Source organism: Carex rostrata, chromosome 15, assembly GCF_964058835.1.
Source record: "Carex rostrata chromosome 15, lpCarRost1.2, whole genome shotgun sequence".
Lineage (NCBI taxonomy): Eukaryota > Viridiplantae > Streptophyta > Magnoliopsida > Poales > Cyperaceae > Carex > Carex rostrata.
The window spans coordinates 647,051-655,743 of NC_135932.1; positions in this window are offsets into that span (position 1 = coordinate 647,051).

Consider the following 8,693-nt stretch of genomic DNA (forward strand, 5'->3'; position numbering starts at 1 on the left):
AGTGGGTAAAATTCTACTGATTTCCATTAATAAAACGAAAACCACATTACAATGTATTTACGAACCGGTACCAACATTGGTACCAAAACAATATTACAAATAAAATAAAGATCAACCGTACGGTGAATTAATTAATACAAAGGATATAAATTCATATTTTATTACACCAAGTATTTTACTAGAAATGAAAAACCATAACTGACCAAAAGTCCAAAACATATTGTATCTCAACTCTCTCTCTTTCTCTTGTTGTATAGTGATAGTCTACTGATAGATGTATTACAATATTACACTATGTATTTTATTACATCATGCATTTTCCGTTACTTCTCGTCTATATCTTAATTTTTAAAATTTAAACATTCAATCTAAAAAATTCAGCATATTCTCTATAATAAAATATAATTGGAGACCAAATTTTACATATTTTTGAAATTTTTGCTACTTTGAGTTTTTTTAAAATTGTTTTTTTTTAAAGATTTTTTACTATCTTTTTTTTTACCATACTAAAACATCAATTAAAAATTGTAAAAAATATAGCAAATAATTTCCAAAAAAATGGAAAATTTGATCTCCAAGCATTTTAATATTGAGAATATCTTAATTTTTTCGAATTGAATATTTGAACATTGAAAATTAAAATATAAGCGGTAAGTTTACTTTTCAAAAGCATGATAAACCAACAATATATGTGTCTCTCTCTCTCTCTCTCTTTCTATCTATCTATCTATCTATCTATCTATCTATCTATCTATCTATCTATCTATATAGAGAGAGAGTGAGAGAGAGTGAGAGAGAGAGACTAATATATTTTCGGTAGCACTTTGGCCGAAGTGCTACCGGTCCAAATTTCAAATTTCAAAATCTAAAAAGTCGATCTGAACCGTTAGATGTGATCTCTATATTGAAATGTGCTTGGAAACCAAATTTTACTTTTTTCTGAATTTTTTTTTACTATTTATTAAGTCACTTTGAAAATTGTTGATCCAACGGTGGCTTAACAAAACAGTAAAATTAGAAGCCACTGTTGGATCAACAATTTTCAAAGTGGTTTAATAAATAGTAAAAAAATTCAAAAAAAAGTAAAATTTGGTCTCCAAGCACATTTCAATATAGAGATTACATCTAACAATTCAAATCGACTTTTTGAATTTTGAAATTTAAAATTTGGACCGGTAGCACTTCGGCCGAAGTGCTACTGAAAACATATTAGTCACACTATATATATATATATATATATATATATAGAGTTAGGCTGGGGTGCTATGGATAGCATAGTGGCCTCTATGCTACGGCTCAATATTCGAGTTTTCAAAATCCAAACGGTCGATCCGAACCGTTCATCTTATTCTCCATATTAATATCTGCTTGGAGACCAAATTTTACATTTTTCTGAATTTTTTTACTATTTATTAAGCCACTTTGAAAATCGCTAATCCAACGGTTTTACTGTTTTGTGCAGCCACCGTTGGATCGACAATTTTGTAAAATACTTAATAAATAGTAAACAAATTCATAAAAATGTAAAATTTGGTCTCCAAGCAGATATTAATATGGAGAATAAGATGAACGGTTCGGATCAACCGTTTGGATTTTGAAAACTCGAATATTGAGCCGTAGCATAGAGGCCACTATGCTATCCATAGCACCCTAGCCTAACTCTATATATATATATATATGAGGAGGGTTCAAACGCCTTCATTTTTTGTGCCTCTACTATGCCTCCATTTCTTAAAACTTTAATAACTCAAGATTTAAAACTTAAAAGTCAAAATAAAACCGTTAGATGTGATCTATGTTATTTTCTCTATGTGCTCATAAAAAATTATCACATTTCAATTTTGTTTTTATGTGAATCAATAAGTTCAAAAATCAACGTCTAGAAATCATCTAAATTAGTGCATTTTTTACAAGCTCTTGATGACAATCAAAATAAAATTGAAATGTCATAATTTTTTACATGTGCATAGATAAAATGATGTAGATCATATCCAACGGTTTTATTTTGACTTTTAAGTTTTAAATTTTGAATTATTAAAGTTTTAAAAAATGGAGGCACAAAAAATGAAGGCATTTGAACCCTCCTCTATATATATATAGGGGTAAGGCTACGGTGCTATGGGTTGCATAGAGGGCTACGGTGCTACGGCTCAATATTCGAGTTTTCAAAATCCATTCAAGTTTTCAAAATCCTATCGGTCGATCCGAACCGTTCATCTTGTTCTCCATATTAATATGTGTTTGGAGACCAAATTTTATATATATCTTGTTAAAAATCCTATAGCACCGTAGCCTTACCCTATATATATATATATAGGTTGTGTTTGGATCAACCAAGAATAGAGCTAATCTTGAGTTAGCTCTACTATTCTCAATTCTTGTTGATTCAAACATAAATTAGCAATTTGGGTTAACTCAAGAATAGCTCTATTCTACTAACCCATAGAAATGTTGGGTTAGCAAGAATAGAGCTTGTGGGGTTAGTGATATTAATAAAATATTTGATTCATCTCAATTAGAGTTAGTTTACATATTAAATTAGTATTAAATAAAACATCTGATTAGTATTAAATATAATATAATATAATATTATATTAGTATTAAATAAACTATTAGTTTAAATATTAAATTAAATATAATATTATTTTAAAATGTAGATTAGTATTAAATAAATATAATATTAAATTAGATTAATATTAAATAAAATGTTAGATTAAATGTAATATAATATTAGTTTAAATGTTAAATGTAATATAATATTAATTTAAATATTAAATTAGTATTAAATAACTATAATACAAAATTAGATTAATATTAAATAAAAATATTATATTAAATACAATATAATATTAATTTAAATATTTAATGTAATATAATATTAGTTTAAATATTATATTAGTATTAAATAAATATAATATCTGATAAGATTAAATTATTATTAAATAAAATATTATAAAATATAATATAATATAATATTAGTTTAAATATTAAATGTAATATAATATTAGTTTAAATATTAAATGTAATATAATATTAGTTTAAATATTAAATGTAATATAATATTAGTTTAAATATTAAATGTAATATAATATTAGTTTAAATATTAAATGTAATATAATATTAGTTTAAATATTAGATTAGTATTAAATAAAATATAAAATATAATATTACTTTAAATATTAATATAAATAAAATATAAAATATCATATTACTTTAAATTTGAATTTTAGTTTATTATTAAATAAAATATTAGATTAAATATAATATAATATTAATTTAAATGATAAATGTAATATAATATTAGTTCAAATATTAGATTAGTATTAAATAAAATATTAAATTAGCAATAAATAAATATAATATAATATTTAAATAGATTAGTATTAAATAAAATATTCGATTAGTATTACAAAATATTAGTTTAAATGTAATATAATATTAGTCTAAATATTAAATGAAATAAAATATTAGTTTAGATATTAAATGTAATATAATATTAGTTTAAATATTAGATTAGATTAATCACTATTTTATTTATTCTCCCCATCGCTATTTCAAACATACAATCCAAACGACATTTTTACTAACCCGAATAGTCCAAAGTTAGTGCTATTCTCAAACCATTCGGATTAGCACTATTCTCAACCACTAACCCAAAAATCGCTATTCTTACACTAATCCTTGCTCGATCCAAACGTACCCACATATTAAAATAATACAATATAATTATATTACATTTAAAGTAATATGTGGGTTCGTACCAACATATTTTAGTTTTTTTGCGCCAAGCAAGATTCGAACCCACATTTTACTTTTAATAGCATGCAGCTTTACGACCCCAACCACACATCTTTCTTGTTAGAGGAGAGTAGGTTTGATATTTAATGTTATCCTTGTGTTAGAGGAGAGTAGGCCTAAATTTGTGTTATTCCAACTAGGTAACTGCCAGTGCTTGAAATGTCCTTAAACCTCCCAGAGTCAAGTTTCCAACTATAGAACTATCCTATCTCCTTTCTTGAAGAATTAATATAATTCCCTTTCTCATTCTGTTAAGGTTGTGAAGAATATATATATATCAACACCACTACGAACTTAATCAAGGGCAGGTAAAGAGCAAGGGTACAATGGGAAAGATAGGTCTTAAGAGTGATCAATTCTTTGGCGAAGAGAACAAAGGTTTACTACATATAATTTTGCACACTATATGATCAATATGTACTTACCCATAACCCTTTTAGTAATTTTGTATGCATGTGATGGATGCTAAATTGGGTATATTTCTTTACAAATTTGAATAGAAGTTTGCTGAATGCCGATCCACAAATTAAGAAAGAACTGACTAATAAATTAAAATGTGCTATAATTTAATGTATGTATGATTTAGGGTCTTGATCGATTAGAGACTTCCATGGATTAGCATATATAGTATTAATTAATCAATTATTTTTGTATGATTGTATTATATTTATTGCACTCTACATGGGAGAACTAATCTGAACCGCTAATTGATGAGCACGTACACAAATCTTAACTGAATTTGACAGTGCAGAATAATATGATGATATAGATGCTCTTCCTTCTATTAAGCTCATGTTTGATGGAGGCCTAAATCATGGAAATATAAGAGCCTTCTAGTCCTCTATCAAATTGTCAAACATGAATTAGATAGGCCAATTAACCTAACATGGCCTAAGGCTAATTTAGGCCTTCAAATTTTAAGCCACCTCTACTGGTGGTTTAAGGTTTAGACTTTAGTCCATCTATTATAGACAAACAGAAAAATAATTTTAGACCTCGACCAAACATAATATTCTTGAGAAACAATAAAATATGCTATAATTTAATAGATTAGGCGAATGTGATGGAAAATAATTTTAAGTCTGAAACTGAGAAATTTTTGATTGTCACAGAGAATAATTTTTCTAAGTCTTTAGTTAATTCTTTTTATGAAAAGATAATATATTAGACAAATATGATAGATTAAAATGATAAATACTATTTTACAGAAACAGAGAAGCGTGTACTGTGTACACAGAAGCAAGAAGCCTGAAACGGGTAAATATTTTAACAGAGCAGTTTTGATTTCATTCAATGCATGAATCATATGCAGTACCGTTTAGATATTATAATTCCTGCGCTGCATAAAGCTATAAATGCTCTGTTAAAATCTTCAGCCCCTGAAACGGTATGCCACATGCACTGCCTTAAATCAGAAATAGAGAAGCGTGTGAAGAAACGATATGCTAATATGCCATGCACTGTCTTCAATCAGAAACAGAGTACGTGTGAAGAAAGATTTGTCCAGTTAAAATGCCAAGATTTTGTTTAATTAATCCGTCATTATCACTTGATCTAACCAGGCAAAACAGATGCAAATTTTTTATGAGATACAAGTATTCGGAAGCAGGAATCTTGAAGTAATCTCAGCAGTCGGTTCCCCACTGTTACTCTTCTAGTTAACTTTTTTAAATGGCGAGGATTACAAGATAGAGTTAGGGAATTTACCGAAATTTTTATTAATATCCAAAAAAAAAAAAATTTCACAATCTACACACATTTCCAACAAAATTCCAAATCTAACAAATCCGCTGAATAATTTGGCGGAAATTCTTTGAATTTCCTCCAAATTAATCAACAGATTTGGAAATCAACTTTATGTTGAATAATTCAACAGATTTAGAGAATTTTTTATGCTGTGGATTTGTTTTTTTAGTTGTTATAATTGTTTGAATATGTTATGTGATGTTTTATTTCTTAATTGTTTGAATACTTGAAAATATGTTTGTAAAATGGGAACTAAGACGTACAAGATTGAAAATTGAATAGCAAATAATAATCAAATTGTTCCTGCAAACAAGACATTAATTAAACCACTAATAATATATGTCATAAATTAAAATTGAAACAACATAAAAATTAAAAAACATCAATATTGGTGTCTGTTAGAAGAAGATTCTCTTGCTACTCCTCTTGAAGAAGATGTTTTTTTTTTTTTTTTTTTTTTTGTTTCTGCTTATTTTGCTGCTTCCTCTACATATTAGATGTTTAACAATAACTGGGACTGGGATTTGATCAAAACTTTTATTTTCTGCACTTTTATATTTTTGTACTTTTATTTTCGTACTTTACTTTATTTTTCTTTCTATCTTTGAGAGCACCCTACTGTTATAAATTATCTCCCACGTGAGAAAATTTATATATCTCCCAAAGAAGGTGTGTTGGAAGACAAGCTCGAGTTCCATTTACATAGATTCCTCTAGCAACCCTCCAATCAACACCGGTACATCCCCCCATCACTAACACAATTGCAGGACTTCGCTCTTCCTCTAAACCTGAAGGATCAAACTAGCATCACAATGCCCGAGATAGAGACTGTTAATTTCAACATCAAAGATTGGTGACTAGGAGTATTTTTGAAGGTGGTCCCGATGAGAATCCTTAGATCCTCCTTGATGAGCATAAATTAGGTATACTTTTACCTAGGGTTTTATATCGATAACTTAACTAATTTTCATGTATTTAGGTTAATTTAGCGTAATTTAGTTTAGAAATACATCAAGAACCAAGTTACTGCCGTTTGCTCATTTTATTTGTAGTTTTGGAGCATTTGCAAGCTTTGGAACGGTCTCTGGGGCACTTGATGTGATCATGTCCACTTTGGAAGAGGCCTCGATCGAAAAAGAACAAAAATAGCCAAGTCAGAGAGGTTGTGCGGCATAAGGTGCGGCCTGGCCAACCCGCACACCTCTCAGAAGTGTCAGAAGACAGCACAAGCATATTGGTGCGGCCTCCCGTGCAGCTACCCCTGCCCGCACGCTTCTGTAGAAGACACCCCAAGAAGTCAGAGAGCTTCTGCAGGTGAAGGTGCGGCCTCCCTTGCCAGCACGGTCTTTATCTCTCTTCACAGCGCAGCCGCCTGTACGGCCTGACTAGGCCGCACCCTGGGCCGCACCAGCCAGATCTTTGGCAAATTTTGTGCAATCTTCGCCCGATTCACTTTCAGATTGCGCCTGATTATTCTCCAAGTCACAAATTTGATTATAAAAGACAGTAGGAAGCCATCTGTAGAGGCATCTAGATACCACAATTATCTTCATTCAAACGGGAATCACCTTCTCCATCTATCTCATCTCTCAAGTGAATCAAAGGCGCGAAGGATTGAAGAACTTGGCAGAACTCGAGGAGCTTGCAAGGAAAAACTAAGGCATAACTTGGGAATTGGTGTATTCTATTTCTCATGTTATTTTCTTAATTTTACTTGTATAGATTTCTTGTTTTTTTTATCATGGATGTTATTGTTATTGCACCCATGAGAGATTAATTTCCTCTCTAAGGGCTTAGGTTGTAGCATGAACTTGTGTTAGTTTATTTACTTGGATGTTCTCTTTATGATGATTGTTTTGGCTTGATGTTTGATTTTATTTTATATATTTGTGAGGCATACATGATCTGTGTTTTGATAATTGAACATTGTTAGGGTAGTGACAATACTTTAGTATTAAGGGTGTATGATAAAGAAGAAACATTTTCATTGTACACAAATAATCTTAGGATGGTAGATAAGGTGGACTCAAATCTACCCCTGGAATCATAGAACCAAATATGGTACCAAGTAATAGTAGTAAATGCTTCTTATTAAATAAACCCAATTAGGTGAATAAGAGCCCTAGTTGAGAGGTACATTAACATGGAATCATGAATTATGAAAAGTAGTTGTAGGAACTAGAAATAGACCAACCTAGTTGGAATTCCCATCAAGACATGGCATGAATTTAGAGAACTCCAAAAGTAAATAGATCGACCAAGTGATTGTAGACCAAAAGTCCTTAGACCTCGTTATCTTGATTCACAAATACATTTTTATTTGTATTTAATTTAGTTTCTTGTTACAAACCAACTGCTTTGGGTATTGAACCCACATTTAGTTGCTTTGCAACACCCCCCTTTTTTTTAATTACTTGCAATCTATTTAATTTTAATTTAGTGTAAGTAAAAATTACAATTCCCTTAGTCTTTGGATCGATACCTCATTACTACAAAGATAGATTGTGCTCTTGCAATTTAATCTACTTTGTGTTTTTAACTTTATAAATTTAAAGCATTTGTGCAACAACGGCGCTCGAATCATTGGATGCCAACTCATCACAAGTTGGAATAAGATGACTAAAGCCTTCCTCGCTAAGTATTTTCCACCCACCAAGACCGCACAATATCGAAGTCGAATCACTTCTTTCGAGCAAGAGGACGAGGAGACTCTTAGCGACGCATGGAAACACCTGAAGAATCTTGTGAGGGAATGTCCACACCATGGACTACCGGAGTGGCTCATATTTCAATCCTTACGACGGATTGCAACCGCATTCAAAGCATATCTTGGATCTTTCCACTGGAGGGTTGTTTATGAATACGCCCGTGTATATGATGCGAGAAAGTTCATCAACAAAACTTGTACGAATCAAAGCTATATAGATTCTTATAAGAATATAGCCAAGACCATGCCAAGTTTGCGCGAATCCTATGACGCACACCTCACCGACTAGATCAACACCTTGTTTCAGTAAGTGCGCGATATGTTCGTATTGCACACTACGCCATGCGACCTCTGCGGCGAAATTCATTATCTCGACGAAGCGTGCCCGCCTCCCTTCAAGATGAAACACGCTTTTAGAATAGATAATTCTTTCAAGGGTAAA